This window comes from Oryctolagus cuniculus, chromosome 10 (genome assembly GCF_051225735.1).
Source record: "Oryctolagus cuniculus isolate XC-2025 breed Fujian yellow rabbit chromosome 10, ASM5122573v1, whole genome shotgun sequence".
NCBI classification, from domain to species: domain Eukaryota; kingdom Metazoa; phylum Chordata; class Mammalia; order Lagomorpha; family Leporidae; genus Oryctolagus; species Oryctolagus cuniculus.
The window spans coordinates 4297115-4314130 of NC_142876.1; the positions used below are offsets into that span (position 1 = coordinate 4297115).

The window sequence follows — 17016 nt, forward strand, 5'->3', positions numbered from 1 at the left end:
CAGCTATTCAAATCCCAAAGTCAAAAGTTAATGGTTGGCCGGCGCCGCGGCTCACTAGGCTAATCCTCCGCCTAGCGGCGCCGGCACACCGGGTTCTAGTCCCGGTCGGGGCGCCGGATTCTGTCCCGGTTGCCCCTCTTCCAGGCCAGCCCTCTGCTGTGGCCAGGGAGTGCAGTGGAGGATGGCCCAGGTGCTTGGGCCCTGCACCCCATGGGAGACCAGGAAAAGCACCTGACTCCTGGCTCCTGCCATCGGATCAGCGCGGTGCGCCGGCCGCAGCGCGCCGGCCACGGCGGCCATTGGAGGGTGAACCAACGGCAAAGGAAGACCTTTCTCTCTGTCTCTCTCTCTCTCACTGTCCACTCTGCCTGTCAAAAAAATAAAAAATAAAAAAAAAATAAATAAATAAAAAAAGTTAATGGTTATTAAGAGAGGAAACTTAATCCAACTATGTGGCTTAGGAGGTGGGCCAGGAAGAAGAGAGGTCATGCCCCCAGAAGCTGGTTCCCTAGACAAAGTTGGTTATAAAAGCAGAGCGGAGCCTAGATTTTCTGCTGCTCTCTGGGTCACCGGGCACCCTTCCTCTGCCATCAACATCCACCACCCTCCCCAGACACCAAGCCAATGGGGCTGCCCAATCTCAGACTTGGACCTCCAAAACCGTGAGCTAAATGAATGTTTTCTCTTTATAAAGTTGGCTGCTTCAGGTTGAAAGGAAGTTGAGCATTTTTGTAAGTTTCCTCTTCTGTCAGATGTCCATTGAGATCATCTGTCCTCTTTCTTATTCTTACTAATTTGTGATTGGTTTCCCCTCTAAATACTAATCTTTTATTGTTGTATATACCAAACAGCACCCACCTACTCTTTGTGACTTATCTGTTCACATTCTTGATGGTTTTTCTAAATAAACACAGTCATCCATATCAATGTCAAATACGCTGATCTTTTCCTTTAAGGTCTGCACTTTCTGTGATCTGTTTAAGCACCTCTTGCCCATACCAGTCCTATGGCTATCATCCTATATTGACTTTTAAAAGTTTCATAGTTTACCTTCTGTGCTTAAGACTTTCACTAACCTGTAGTGAATTACAAGGGTAACCCACTGGGCCAGCACTGTGGCATAGGTTAGGCCACCACCTGCAGTGTCAGCATCCCAAGTACCAGCTCCGTTAATCCCATCCAGCTCGCTGCTAATGTGCCTGGGAAAGCATCAGAAGATGGCCCCAGTGCTCAGGCCCCTTCACCCACGTGGGAGACCTGGAAGAAGCTCCACCCGGGCTGTTGCAGCCATCCATTTGGGGGTGGGGTGTGAACCAGCAGAGGTAAGACCAATCTCTCTCTCTCTCTCTCTCTCTCTCTCTCTGTCTCTCTCTCTCTCTCTCTCTCTCACACACACACACACACACACACACACACACCTCCTGTTTCTCTGCCTTTCAAATTAAAAAGGAAAAGGAAAAAAAAATTATAGCCTTTGGCTGAATAGTACAAAATAAAAAATTTTTAAAAAGGGTAACTGACTCCCAGGGAGTTCTGCTTAGTAAAGACCACATACATAACCAACTACAACCTTAGAGAGGATACAAAAAGTACCCCAAGGTACCCAATACAGGAGCACGCATTTGAGTCCTGGCTGATCCGCATGATCCAGCTCCCTCCTAATGCATCTGGGAAGACAGCAGATGACGGTCAAAGCTTGGGCCCCTGGATGGAGTTCTGGGCTCCTGGCTTTGGCCTGACCCTACCCCAATCAATGCAGCCATTTCAGAATAGAAGATCCCTCTCTGTGTCTCTCCCTGCTTCTTCTCTGTCACTCAGATTTTCAAATTTAAAAAAAAATCTGAAAAACAAAAAGTACCACAAGGAAACACTGATTTGATGCTAACCTTTACTTAAACTCCTTAAAGCAGAATAAACCTCCTTATATTCTGCTCTCTCATGGCGGGGGGGGGGGGGGCGGGGGAGGTGAAAATTTTTCAACATATAAATTTGAAGGTTGTTAGCAAATCAGTCACCACCACACTCCATGAAGAATCCGTCCCATGTCCCCAGAAACCTCACTGAAGAAACAAAGGTCAGCGGGGGAGCGTGAGGAACGGCACTCTCAGATGGCAGGGAGCGGTTCTGGCTGGGAAGTCACCCTGTGTGGAAGGCAACTTCACACACACACACATGAGCACACACCACCTGTGTATGTGATTAACACGTATGAAGAGCAAGGGAGCAGCGCTGTGGCATAGCAGGTAGAGCCACCGTCTGCAGTGCCCTTACCCATATGGCCTGCTCCTCTCCTCACCCAGCTCTCTGTGTGGCCTGGGAAAGCAATGGAAGATGGCCCAGGTCCAGGAAAAAGCTCCTGGTTCCTGGCCTCAGGTCGGCCCAGCTCCGACTGTTGCAGCCATTTGGGGGGTGAACCAGCAGATGGAAGATATCTCTCTCTCTCTCTCTCTCTCTGCCTCTTTGTTAACTCCACCTTTTAAATAAACAAATAAATCTTTAAAAAAAAGAAAAAGAAAAGCTTTAAAAGCTCTACCTTCCCTGAGCCATTAACCACTCTTTACAAACCATACCTTCAATTACTAAGGGACAGGCGTTGTGGTGCAGCAGGTTAAGCCGCTGCTTGGGATGCCTGCTTCCCATACTGCAGTGCCTGGCTACTCTACTTCTGATCCAGCTTCCTACTAAGGCATCGCAGGAGGCAACAGATGGTGACTCGGACACTCAGGCCTCTGCCATCCTCTTCAGAGACCCAGAAGCAGCTGTAGGCTCCTGTCTTCAGCCTCTCTCTTTCAAAAAAAATTCAAAATAAGTAAAAATTATTTTTATAAGCTGGTAACTCTATGAGGGCATTTATTCCTCAAAGGCCTGAAAGTTGAAAAAAACATCAATAATATTTCACCAGATGAAACAATTAAACTTTCTTCTTTCCTTCAACTGTCTCAGAATCATATTTAATAAGCCTAAAATATCTATTTTAAATGATTTACTTTGCTCTAGCTAAAACCATCTTAACTCTAATTTTACCATTTCTCATATTTAGTTCTATATCAAATCTATTTTGAAGAAATTCGATGTAACAGAAAAAAAATTTTAGAAGATTTATTTATTTATTTATTTGAAAGGCAGAAATACAGAGAGAGGAGACAAAGAGCTCTTCCACCCACCGGTTCCCCCCCCCCCCAAATGGCTGCAATGGCTGGGGCTGGGCGAGGACAAAGCCAGGAGCTTCTTCTCAGCCTCCCACGCAGGTGCAGGGGCCCAAATACTTGAGCCATCTTCTGCTGCTTCTCCAGGCACAACAGCAGGGAGCTGGATCTGGAGCAGAGCAGCCAGGACTCAAACCAGCGTCCATAATGGGATGCCAGGACTGCAGGTGGAGCTTAACCTTCTAGGCCACAGCACCAGCCTCCACAGAAATTCTAAGATTCTCAGCACTCAGATGTCTCCTGGAGTATGGTGACCCAACACACCGGGTCATGGTTCAAAGGGACCCTGGGTCCACACCATCACATACAGAGGCCTTTAACAAGTGTAAAAGCAAAGAATTTTCAAATCAGTCCCCCACTTAAGAAACCAGGTCTTTCGAGTGTTTTCCTGATTCTCAAAGCTCCTTTCCAGATGGGACTCACACTGCACACACACGACGTCAGGCCAAACCACTGAAGTTCACTGCAGGTCAACACTTGTCACAGAGCAGATTTTCAAATTTTACATTCACAAGTACCAGCTAGCTAATAAACACAAGAACGACCCCCCAGGAACTCCTCCTGGTCCCCCAACCCCACCGTGTGCTTCTCTCCCTGGCTTGGCCGGAGACCCTCACCAGCGTCACTCTACCAGCGATGCTCACCCACCTGCAGGTCACACCCACTCAGCACAGGAGTCTGTGCCGCTTCTCCTCACCAAAAGCTCCCAGCAACACATCATTCTGCATAGCTTCCTGGAGCTCAGGGAGCTGGGGTGGAAGTGCACACCCGGAGTAAGAGCCTGGGGTCTTCACTGCCCCCAGTCACCCAGGGAGTGGGACCTCCCTGCCCGGGAGGAAAGTTCTAACTTCCGGCCTGCCTGGCTTGTCTGGCTGATGTGCCCCAGGTAACATTCCTGTGTGCCCCAGGTAACATTCCTGTATGCCAGTACGTGTCCCACATGATGTCCTGCTGGATAGAATGCTTTCTTAAAAGTTTAAAAAACATGGTTTGGTTTCATAGCAATCTTACAAAGTTATATAATTCTTGACTTTTCTAACATGCACATAGAATGTAATTTAGTGTTTTCTTCATGATTCAGAGTAGCCACCTGTTGTGCTGGGCAGAAAACCCTTACAGTGATTATACTCACCCCTGTTTAATTCACAAAATGGGCAGGACACACGGGAGGGCTGGTCTGTGCCACCTTCTGCAGTACACCCTAGCGCACTCTACAATCAGCACTTGGGCGAACCCCCAGGGGTGGGAGATGCCCCGCTTAGCATTCCTCCCTAGCCTCTCCCACTCTTAATGTTTCCAATGTACACTTTAGGTCTTAGGAGCCACCCTCCCGCTCTGTAGGACTCCTTGGCTGTGTGAGTGTCCTGAGATGTAGGTCACAGAACACCTGTCCCACCTCCCTGCAACCTGGAAACCAGGGCGACTGGGCCATCTCCTTCCCATCCCTGAGACGGGAACCAAGACACAGGGGGAAGAGAGAGATTTTTCAACAGCAGAAGAGAGTCAACGGCCCACAACAAAGGCGGCCATGCCACCAGCCACGAAACTCCACTTTATGAGGTCTGACTCTGGCTGTGGCCTCAACCACCCAGTCTCTTTCAGCTGTTTCCTGAATCCAGTTCTCCAGTCTTCCATCAATTCTGGAAGCTATCTATAGCCTTCCAGTAAATTCCTTTCCAGCTTAAGTCAGCCAGGGTTCACTTCTATGGCTGTCAACCAAGAATCATGAGGGGCACCATGACACTGTGTCCCCAAGGAATACTGCACCGCCTGTAAACTGTACGGCCAGCGCCCACTTATGTCTCCATATTCCCTGCCACCTTACACACTGCACCCTGGCGCAGCAGCTGGCCCAAAGCAAGCACGCGTAACTGTCCTGAATGAACTCCTTAATCTCCGGTGATCGATACTGGAAAATGAAGGCCACGGACGCTCTTGGGCCAGGTGCCGTCCCAAACCCAGCGCTACCTACGGTCCAGAGGGCCACAGAACTAGTTTACTCCCCTAGTCAGGGATTTGCAAAGCAGGATTCTTACCGCCTGGAATACAAACCACCCTCTTAATCAAGACAAGAGAAAAGTCAAATGACAAGAGTCTACTTTATTCAAGTTAGAGAGTTCTCTAATAAAACGATTAGAAGGACTGCTGCGGGAATGTGGCGAAATCCTTCAAATCCTTGAGAAGCCCTCCCATACTACTTCCTGCAGGCGCCTGCGGCTCCCCGGCGCAGTCTAACACTTAGAAAAGGGTATCCACCTCCCGACCAGACTCCGCGCCGCCCGGAGAAGTCTGCGCGGCCGCCAGCACGGGACGCAAGGCGGGAACCAGGGTTTCTCAACTGGAGCCCCGACAGGACCGGTGGACTCCGCTCGGCCTGCTTTTCTGCGGATCTAAATGCATTCCAACAACGCGGCTGTTTTTCAAAGGAACCGGTGGCAGCGGTGCCATCAGCAACGCTCACACCGGCCCAGGCTCGCCACCGTGCCAGGTGCGCTCAGTCGTTAGCGACCCTGGCACAGCGAGCAGTAAGCGCCGCCGACTTGAACGCGCGCACTCATCTGGGTCAGATCGCTTAGGGTGCCCCCGGCGTGCGGGGCGCTGCGGGGCAGGCAGTCCGCGGTCACCCGCGTCTGTGCTGGGTGCTCCGACGGCGCCGCAGTGAACTGACTCCAGCGAGCGCATCACCCGACGCCGCCAGCCTCCGGTGAGGCCGCCACTCGGCTCACCACCCCGACTGTGCCTACAGAGGCGACGTCCACGCGTCCACGGACGCCAGCCCGCCGCCCCCCAAAACCCAACGTGACCCACAGAGCTCAGCCGCCAGGGCCACCCGTGCGCCTCCACCGGCCGCGGCCTCGCGCTGGGAGACGGGCGAGCAGCCGCGGCGACTGCCCTGGGCCTGGGGCTCCGTCGCGCCCGCCCACGCCGGCGGCCCTAACGGAAGGCGGCCGGGACGCCGAGGGCTGAGCCGAGAACGGGCTGGCGGCCTGGGGCAGCCACCGCTGGGAACCGCGGCTGACGCCCGGGAGCCAGCCCCGCGGGCCGAGCGGCACTGGCTTCTCCCATCGGGGCCACCACCCGGGCCGGCAGGGCTGCGCGCGGAGGGCGCAGGAGGACGGGGCCGAGGGCGCGGGGCGGCGGGCGGCGGGCGCGAGGCGGCGGCCGCGGTGTCCGGGCGTGGGTCTGGGCGGGCGTCGGGAGGGAAAGGCGAGCAGGGAGGGGCGGAGGCGGGGGGAGGGGGGAGGAGAAAGAGCGAAGGGCCCTGACCGGGCTCGGGGCGCCCGGCCGCCAGGCCCCGGGCCCTCAAGCCACCGCCCCCAGGCCCTGCGCTGACGCTGGACGGTCCCCGCCTCCAGACCCCCCGCCCCGCCAGAGAATAACTTACCTGTTTGTCGACGGAATCGCTCCTGCTCGCCCCTCTGACTGACTCCTCCGGCTCACCGTCTTCCCTTTGGGAGGAAGGGGTGGGACTTCCTGTCTCTCCTTTGAGCGACTTCCGGCGGCTCCGAGGACCGCTCCGTTGCGGATGGAACCCCGGACACCACGACCGAAAAGCAGAAACTTGAAGCTGGTTCCGCAGAACTCAAGTCGAGTTCGTTCTTCTTGCCCCGAGCGGCCGACGCTGTCTTATTTTTAGCTCGTCAGCTCCTGCCGGAAGTCATTTGGGGAGGAAACAGGAAGTCCCACCCCTCCCCAGGAGAAGGAAAACGGAAAACCGGAGGAGTCAATATTAAAAGGGAGGACGCGGGTCAGGCTCGTAGGTGGGCGGTGTCGGCCGAGGAGGGCCGCCGGGGACGTCCGGGGGGTTCCTCCCGAGCCGATCCCGCCTCCTTCCTGCTGCCTTCCTCCACCTCCGGCCGCCCTGGGCCAAGGACCCCCAGGCTCAGGCCCGTGGGGTGCTGCCCGCCATGGCCGGTGTGGTTCCTGGGGCTCCAAGTGAACGAGGTGTTTCAGGAGTGCGGGGCGTGTGTGCTACTCCGCGTTAGGAGAAACAGAGATCTCGAAAGACCGAAACAAAACCCGAGCTCCTGGAATCTGAGGCCGCGGGGAGCCAGGAGCTGGATGCCGGCAGCAGCGAGGAGGCGGAGGAGCCGAGCGGTGTGGCAATAAAAGTTGAAAACGCCCCGCGTGGTCGTGATACCCCGGGTGTGGGAATTTTTTTTTTTTTTTTTTTTAACGAACGTTAACGGCACAGTGCGAGGGATTGTTGGGAGGAAAACAAGGCTGGACTGCAGTATTCAGCAGCCCCAGCCCATGGCGCCCCTCACCCAGGTCGGTCCAGGAGCCCCCAAGTGTTGAGCCCCAGAGCCCGGCGCGGAAGACCCCAACCCGAGGGGCTGCGCCGGCTGCGGGCAGGGGCGGGCTCCCACCTGGCGCACCACTGGACAGAGGCCTTGCTGAGGGGCCAGGTGCACCAACTCAGATTTGTATTCAGCTCGCTGATGGGCTCTGCAGACCAAATCATGGCCCAGGGCCCATCCCAGCACAGTTCAGCTCAAGCCGGGACGCACTGAGGCCATGACCCCCGCACCTGACTTTTCGTGGCAATCCACACGCATCCTCACCCCCACCCACACCGGGAAACTGCCCTTCACAGGGTCACTGTGCCAAGGCCACACAGCCAGCAAGAGCGGTTGAAACTCCAGGCAGCCTCTTCCACTCTGCTGACCCTGGTCGCAGGGTGGCGGGTCGGCCTCCCGCTGCTCCACTTCCGACCCAGCTCCCTGCTGATGGCCGGGGAGGCAGCGCGATGGCCACGTGCTGGGCCCCTGCACCTGCCTGGAGCCCCCAGCAGCCCGACGCCTGCCTCCTGGCTGTTGCCGCCCTCTGAGGAGGGGCCAGGCCTGCAAGATCCCTGCCTCTGCCCCGCTCTCGCCACTCCGCCTTAAAAGTGGGGAAGACAGCCTCCTCACAGCGGAGGCCAGCGTGCCAGTGTTGCACTTAGCGCCTCGGTCAACACTTACCGGGTGCCTGCTACCTAAGGAAAGTCAGACGATTCTGGAAATTAAGGGCTCGCAGCCTCCGTTCGGGGACTAGCCAGCAGCGTTAGTCTGGAACAAGGCTGATTGCCTTCTTGACCCCTGTGGGCAGCTCAATTCCCGTTAGGGATTAGGCATTGCCTGGGTCTTGGAGGACTTGGGGGTCGTATCTCTGCCTTTTTAGCTCGGGGTCAGTCAACACCTTCCTCTTGGAGCAGGGACGTTAATTCCGAGGTTACTATTTGCTAAAAAAAAAAGACCATCCCATGCTATGTGACCATGAGGAAGTCATTTGATCTCATTTCCAACTGAGAGGTTCCATTTGATCAAAGTCTCCTTTCCTGACTGTGGGTAGAATTCAGAAGAATTCAGAGCCAGCCTTCTCTCCTCCCATCTTTTTTTAAGATTTTTTTTTTTATTTGACAGGTAGAGTTATAGACAATGAGAGAGAGACAGAGAGAAAGGTCTTCCTTCTGTTGGTTCACTCCCCAAATGGCCGCCACGGCCAGATCTGCACCAATCTGAAGCCAGGAGCCAGGTGCTTCCTCCTGGTCTCCCACGTGGGTGCAGGGCCCAATACACTCGGGCCATCCTCCACTGCCTTCCCCAGGCCACAGCAGAGAGCTGGACTGGAAGAGGGGCAACCGGGTCTAGAACCCAGAGCCCATATGGGATGCTGGCGCCACAAGGCGGAGGATTAACCAAGTGAGACACGGCGCCGGCCCTCTCCATCATTTCAACTGTGCTTGATCTGGACAATGCAGAGCTGTGGTGACACAGTTGCCTACGTCGCTGGAAGCTGGCCCTGCCTGGGACTTCTACTTACATTAGCCAGAATAAAGGTTTGCTTGCCATGGTCTATGTAGGTTGAAATTAGTTTCTGTTTTACTTGTATGGTGAAGTGATCTAAATGATAACAGAAACGTGACAAAATCTTCCACAGGTGCCTTCCCAGGAAGTCATGAAGGAAAAACAACAGAGCAGATTTCCAAATTTCTTAAGTTAAAAATATATATATATACCCCAGCACAGTTGAGAAAATAAAGTACTCAATAGATTTACAACTTTATCAAAGTACACATGATCTTCTATTGAATAATGAATAGTAAACTCTTAACAATAGCAGATGGAAAAATTAAAAGAATATATGAAAAATTAAAATATATCCACTGTTAAACACCAGGTATTCTACAATAAGCCTTATAGATTATACCAATTCACATTACCACTCTAGGTAGAGATACTTCCGTTTTGCAGGTTTTAAAAAACGAACCTCGGAACATTCGCTGATGCTCTCTGTGTGGGGTGAACCTGCCAGTGATTTCCTTTTGACGGCCCACCACTCTCACCCCGTAGCCTCTGTGTGGTTCCAGCCAGGAGCCTTCACAGGCAAGGCACCAAAACTTCACCCTCTACAGTCCCTCCGTCTCAAGCCAGGGTTCTAGAACACACAGAGACCATCTAGGATTCAAACAGCTGAGAAATGGTGCATTTGAGTCTACTCATCTCATACTGAAAAAGGCTAACAGAGTTCAGCTTTGATACCTAAATGTAAGTCCCTTGTAAGACAACCATATAAAGTGTGTTCAAATAGCTGGTTAATTTGCTAAAGTTTACAAGAGAAAAATTCAAAGTGGCGTTTTCTTCAAGAGAATGAATTAAAGTATTTGTACTTGAGAACTATATAAAGTGTATGTTTAAACAGCTCATTTGCTAAAGTTTCTAAGAGAAAAATTCAAAGTTTAATTGTCAGAGAACTGAAAGTATTGTAACTTGAAGAAAGGAGTGTAGCCACTTTATGAATATATCTGTCAGGAAAACCTAACTTATGCTGTGTTAATAAATATCCCAAATCTTAGTGATTTATAACAAAAATTGTTTATTAATTCCCTCTACAAGTCTGTCACTAAAAAAGAGGAAAAAAGAGTTAAATGAGGGGCCTTAATTCAATTATATCAATAATTACAATAAAAATGACTAGACATTCCGTCTAAAAGGAGGAGATGATAGAATAGCATATTTATTTCTGATTAGCAAGCAGCAATCATTCACATTTTTGCTCCACTTTATGTTTCCCTGTAAGTCACTGGCCATTTTTCTCTGTGTACTTTAAAGAATTATTCTTTTGAGGGCCAGTGTGTGGCATAGCAGGTAAAGTCACCACCTGCATCCCAAACGGGCACCAGTGCAAGTCCTTGCTAATGGCCTGGGAAAAGTAGCAGAGGACCATCCAAGGTTTTGGGTCCCTGCCATCTACTCAGAAGACCCACATGAAGCTCCTGGCTCCTAGCTGCGCCCTGGGCCAGGCCTGGCCATTGTGGCCATCTGGGGAGTTAGCCAGCAGATGGAAGATCTCTCTCTGTCTCTCTTTCTCTGTAGCTTTGACTTTCAAATAAGTAGATCTTTAAAAAATTATTTTCAGTTTAGGATATGACTAGATGTGATTATCTTCATACTTATCCTGCCTGGGCTTTCTGAGCTTTTAAAATCTGTGAATATCAGTGTATGTCTTCACTAAGTTTAGAAAATTTATGACCATTATTTCTCCAAATATTTTTCTTCCCATCCTCTCTCATGTTATGTCTTTTGATACTACCCACCAAATAATATCACTTCAGCTGTGTCCTTTTTAACTTTTTTTCCTCTCTGATCTTCAGACTGAATAAATTCTATTAACTTGTTTTCCTTGCCTCCTTATTCTTCTGTCATCTCCACTCTTCTATTAAAACCATCTAGTGATATCTTTATTCCAGATGTTACTTTTTTTAAGTTCTCAATATTCTATTTAGCTTTTTCTTATACTGTTTCTATGATGAGGTTTCATATTTTTTTAAAAAAATATTTATTTATTTGTTTATTTGAAAGTCAGAGTTACACAGAGAGGAGAGGCAGAGAGAGAGAGAGGTCTTCCATCCTCTGGTTCACTCCCCAATTGGCTGCAACGGCCAGAGCTGCGCTGATCTGAAGCCAGGAGCCAGGAGCGTCTTTCCGGTCTCCCACAGGGTGCAGGGGCCCAAAGAGTTGGGCCATCTTCTACTGCTTTCCCAGGCCATAGCAGAGAGCTGGATCAGAAGTGGAGCAGCCAGGACTTGAACCAGAGCCCATATGGGATGCCGGCACTGTAGGCCGGGCTTCACCTGCTACGCCACAGCGCCAGCCTCGAGGTCTCATATTTATTTATTACATGTATATTTTCCTTTATATCTTTGAACATAGTTTAAAGGCTGCTTTGAAATTGTGTCTTCTGATTCAAACATCTGGATCATCTTGGGGTTGCTCTCCACTGATTTCCTTTTCTTTTTGATTATAACTCATGTTTTCATATTTCTGAAATCTCTAGTACGTTTTAGATTGTATCCTAAACATTTGAGAAATACAACGCAGAGACTACTGGGTTCTGTTGTACTCCCTGATGAGCACTGGCATTTTCTGAACGGGTGGTTTTTGGCTATACTCACGCTTTGTACTTCGTCTCTCCTGACATAAGCAGTCGTTCAAGTCTCCTTTGGCTGTGGCTGGAAGAACTGAATCTGCCCCACAGTAGCTCAGAGGTCACCCCGACACTTGGGCAGGGGTGCAGAGCTTGATGCTTCCCTGTGGCCGCCACCTGGCTTTTAAACTCGGATGTGTGCCTCTGCTCTGCCATCTGGCTCTGCAAGTGAGCTTTTATGTAAACTGGAGGTGGCCTCCCTTACTTCATTAAAATTATTTAAAATTTGAAAGGAGGCATTGATCATTTTGGGGAACTAGCCGTTTTTGATGATGAGTTTACTTTAACAATATTCCAAGTTCTAATTTTCTTTAAGTTAACATTTTTGTAATTACATTCAAATGCCTACTGACAATATGCATGAACACTTAACCACTCTCTCTAGAATTTTAAATCTATGCTCCTTCTGAGCTGTTTTGGTGAATTTCGATGTGGGAGGTGAGATGATTTAAAACTTCATATTTTCTATTATAGTAAAAGGCATAACTTCTCTGACACTCTTTTTCATCCTGAGTAAGGATTTATACGAGAGTAATGGTTTTAAATAAAATGTGTCTGTATAATAATTTTTTTCTCTTTAAGTCTTCCCAAATTAAAAACAGCACAGAAGCATGTATTTGCTTATCATAACTGTTAAGAAGTTACAGTCATTATACTTCTCCTCCACATCATATTGGAAAAAGAATGCAGCATTTTGTTGTCTGAACATTTCCTGGATTTCTGTCTCTGTAGCTCCGCAGTAGATTGAGTCTTTAGCCAGAAGAGTATGGAACAGAACCAACCCAGCCTCTTCCTTCCTAAAGAAGGAAAATCCTTTCAGCACAGTAAGGAGGGAGATTATCTTTCTTGTGTATCAAGTGCTCTGCAGAGTGTAGACACTATGGAGTTGGTTAGTAGAAAACAAAAAGGATAGGTGCAAATATTGGGCACAGATTTAAGTTTTACATCTTGTTATGAAAGGCGAGGATGTCACCAATAGATACCATAATTTGCTGGATCTAAGCATAGATACATTAACAGAGAAGTTAAAGTAAAATACAAACAAGTATTTTGTTTTGTCTTATACAATAGAGCCCTCAAATGCTATTTTAATTCACTGGCCATTACATTTTCAATTAATAATCAATTAGAGTTGAAAAACAGCATTTGAAATAACAGATAATATGGAATACACTGAAAACAACATGTAGGGCATCGTGTCCCCGGTTAGAGAACCTGGGTTCTAGCCCGAGCTCTAGCTCCTCCCAGTGGAGACCCTGAGAGGCTGCAGGTGATGGCTCAAGTGATTGAGAGCCTGCTACCCACTGAGTTCTTGATTCTGTCTCTGGCACAGTCCCAGCCATTACAGCTATTCAGGGAGCAAACCACTGGCTGCGAGCATTGTCTCTCTCTCTCTTGCTCGCTCAGTCTCTCTCTCTCTGCCCTCCTTTTTTGTTTTTAATATTTCTTATTTATTTGAAAGAGTTACACAGAGAGAGAAGGAGAAGCAGAGAGAGGTCCTCCATCTGTGGTCCACTCCCCAACTGGCCACAATGGCCGGAGCTGTGCTGATCCAAAGCCAGAAGCTTCCTCTGGATCTTCCCACGTGGGTGCAGGGGCCCAAGGACCTAGGCCATCTTCCACTGTCTTCCCAGGCCACAGCAGAGAGCTGGACCGGAAGTGGAGCAGCCAGGACTCGAACCGGCACTCATATGGGATGCCAGCACTGCAGGCGGTGGCTTTACCCGCTATGCCACAGTGCTGACCCCTCCGTCTCCCCTCCTTTTAAAATTTTTTCAGAATAAATCCTAAACACTTAAAATAGTGTCTTATCTTCTAAAATAGATGGTATTTAAAATGCATTTGGCCCTATTACAAAACAGAGTTCTAGCTACCACTAGAAGTGAGAAGTCAGAGAGAATAGCATTTATTTTCTTTTGTGAGCTTCTTTCTTTGTCTACTTCTTCTAAAACATTTGTTGAACAAATCTTGTGGATCAGGCACTGTGCTTCCTGTCAAAAGTGCATGGACTCAGCTTGCCTTGTTGTCTCCCAGCAGGAACAGCGGATCAGTGTTCCCCAGTCCTCTGATTGCTCAAGAGGGGCCCCCGTGTTTCTGTGTGTGAGAGAGAAGTCTGCGGTTTTGTTGTCATCCTACTCAGTGTCATTGAGGACACTGTGCAGGCCACATCAAGCAGGGATACAGCGTCTGCAGGCTCTCAGCAGCTGTGCTGTGGTCTCTGCATGGAGGCATGGCCCTGTGAAGACACAGTCTTGCCTTAGCAGGGTCATCAGCCAGCCGTGGACATTTCAGCGGAACTTGCTGTTGCTGCTTCCTCCCAGAACCAGCCGCTCCTAAGAAGGTTTCAACCTGGTGAAATGGAGCATAAGGAAGGGTAGAGCAGGCCTGGCTCAGGACACCCCCAGAATTGCTGGGGCAGAATAAGGAGGAAGATCTTTAGCAATCAGTAGGCAGGACACTGCTGGATTCTGAAAATACAGGGACTGGTTGAAAACGGTCTCTGGTGTTGTAGAGCTTAAAACTGAGTGGGGCCGGCACCCCGGCTCACTAGGCTAATCCTCCGCCTGCAGCACCGGCACCCCAGGTTCTAGTCCCGGTCGGGACGCCGGTTCTGTCCCACTTGCTCCTCTTCCAGTCCAGCTCTCTGCTGTGGCCTGGGAGGGCAGTGGAGGATGGCCCAAGTGCTTGGGTCCCCGCACCCGCATGGGAGACCAGGAGCACCCGGCTCCTGGCTTCGGATCGGCGCAGCCCTGGCTGTGGCGGCCATTAGGGGAGTGACCCAACGGAAGGAAGACCTTTCTCTCTGTCTCTCTCACTGTCTATAACTCTCTCTCTGTCTCTCACTGCCTAACTCTGCCTGTCAAAAAAAAAAAAAAAAAAACCTGAGTGGGGGAGAGACATGCATGAAAAGTATTGAAAAGTAAAGTATGACTGTGTAGCAGCATGTGGATGAACCACACGAGTGCTGAGATCTTCATTCACACACTATATGCCTAGAACTTTGAAGAGCCCACAGTAAACCAGTCAGTCTCCACTTCCAAGAATCTTGCAGACTAGTAGGGGAACACACAGGGTTCCATTTGTGCAAAGATGTGCTTAATTGCAATGATAATAAATGTTACAAAAGGACTATGGGGGGCGGGCTAGCATTGTGGTGTAGCCAGTAAGCTGCAGCCTGCAGTGCTGGCACCCCACAGGGGCTGTTCCACTTCCAATCCAGCTCTCTGCTGTGGCCTGGGAAAGCAGTGAGGATGGCCTGAGTCCTTGAGCTCCTGCACCCGCGTGGGAGACCCGGAAGAAGCTCCTGGCTCCTGGCCTCGGATCAGCACGGCTCCAGCCATTGCAGCCAATTGGGGAGTGAACCAGCAGATGGAAGACCTCTCTCTTCTCTTTGCCTCTCCTTCTCTCTGTGTGTAACTCTGACTTTCAAATAAATAAATAAATCTTAAAAAAAAAAAACAACAACTATGGGGACTCAGGTAGTGTATGTAATAGGGACGCTCAAGTACCCAGGGGGAATCAGAAAAGGGTTTCCCTGAAAATTACAACTCAGCTGATATCTGAAGAATAACTGGGGGGGGGGGGGGATTTAACCAGACCCGGGGTTCCTGAGAGTATTCCAGGAGGGGGCCGATAATCCAAGGAGGCAGCCAGCTCTCGGTGGCTGAGAATGTGGGGTTGTTGGGGTGCAACAAGAAGGCAGAGTGAAGCCGGTAAAGCAGAGAGCAGACTGTAGGCCGTCTGCTATTGCAGACTTTTTCCTGAGACCACAAGGCCGCTCCCAGGATTTGAAGCTGGGATAGGAGGGACTTGCAAGCTGCAGTATGACAGGTACTGCGGAGAGGAACTCCCCTGTAAGCAAGAGACCGGACACAAGGCATAGAAGTTTTGGTTTATGAACCATGGGAGGTGACAGTGGAGAGGAAAGGAAGTGGTGGTCCACTGATCCTGCTATTGATTGACATTTGAAAGAGAGGGAAATGTCAAAGATTCAGGGCTCTGCTATCAACTGGCCAGTGTTCCATTTACCAAAGCACAGAGCCCCAGAGGTGAAGCAAGTCGGCGGGTGCTACTTGGACGCGTCGTGTTTCAGAGGACTGGCTGGGCTGGGAGTTGCCCACAGGAGTGATGGACACGCCGGGCAGGAGCACGAGCAGTGAGGAGAAGCCCGAGACAAGTCCTCCATCTGTCAGTGCACTCTCCCAGCAGCAAGGATAGAGAGGCAGTGTCACCCACCAGGGCACCCACACTCTCGGGCAAACACCCAGGCAAGGGTCCCAGGCCAGCACGTTCAATTTTACAAATACAGCATAAAACCAAAACACATTTCTAGCCCTCACTGTTTTGCACAAAAGCACCTTCCGAATCCATTTAATACAATCTCTGCACCTCATCACAATAGTTGTATGAGTTTGAAGGTGCTACATCTACGAATGAAACCCATTCATTGCCTTCCTTCAGTGCCATGAAGTCCTGTCCTGATTGATGTGTGAATAGACCTCCAAGAATTCTGGGCCACCATTTGTGTGCACATACATCTATTTCTTTAGTAAATTTTTTAAAGAAAATATTTGAATTTCTCTTTCACTCAACTTCCCTGCCTCCTTATGGCTGATGGCTTGACCTTGCCTGTCACTGGGGAAATTTCTCTCACCCCTCTGAATGAGACAACATTGGGAGGTACTGATGTAGGCAGGCGTACAGGATAAAACTGATCAGATTTGTGAGCTGGAAGACCACACCTCTGTGTGACCTCATGCCCCTACCTGGCCACACCTGTGTGCCCATCAGCCAATCAGGTTAATTAACCACTCCCCTTTGGAAGTGGATTAAAAGCCAGGACACAGTGTGCCTGGCCCTTTTTCTTTTCTTTGGCTTTTTGCCAGTGTGGGCACTTGCTGCCCCTGTGCCTCCAGGCCGTGTGGCCTTTGGGCTACCTGCCCCAGGTTTTCTGGTCCGCATGGTCCTCCACGTGGCTGGCTCCCGGTACTAGGTATGACCCAGATTTCCCTCTCCTATAGATAGGGCCCTCACTCTCCTGTGCATCTTTCTCACTGAATAAAAAGCTTAAAATGTACCATGCTGCCTTGTTCATTTATGCCGGTATTCAGAATTCTTCTCTGAATATTAGGCAAGAACCCACACAGGCTTATTAATATTGGGGATTTATTAATAAGCACATGGTGATATGGTATGGCACCCCATTTTCTGATATCAGTACTTCCTTCCAGCTCCTGAGTCATGGCAGAATCAGTAACCACATGGCTCAGCATGGGGTAGAAAACTGGGGGAATGAGCTGGGGACACCCGTCCTGACTCTGGGTGGCAGAGACGTGGACTC

General features: G+C 50.0%; 1 protein-coding gene across 5 annotated transcripts in view; it reads right to left on the reverse strand.

The window, feature by feature from the left end:
- ZNF407 (zinc finger protein 407) overlaps positions 1 to 7793 on the reverse strand; it is a 455442-nt gene extending 447649 nt beyond the window's left edge. The window contains exon 1 of one of the 5 annotated variants that reach the window (XR_011379296.2): positions 6592 to 7790. The gene's annotated coding sequence lies outside the window, so the exon portion shown is untranslated. Of the gene's footprint in view, positions 1 to 4338; positions 5146 to 6591 lie in introns of those variants that run through there. The other 4 variants (XM_008261471.5, XM_089304977.1, XM_051851879.3 and 1 more) reach the window with 4 other exon arrangements.
- Positions 7794 to 17016: the final 9223 nt, after the last annotated feature.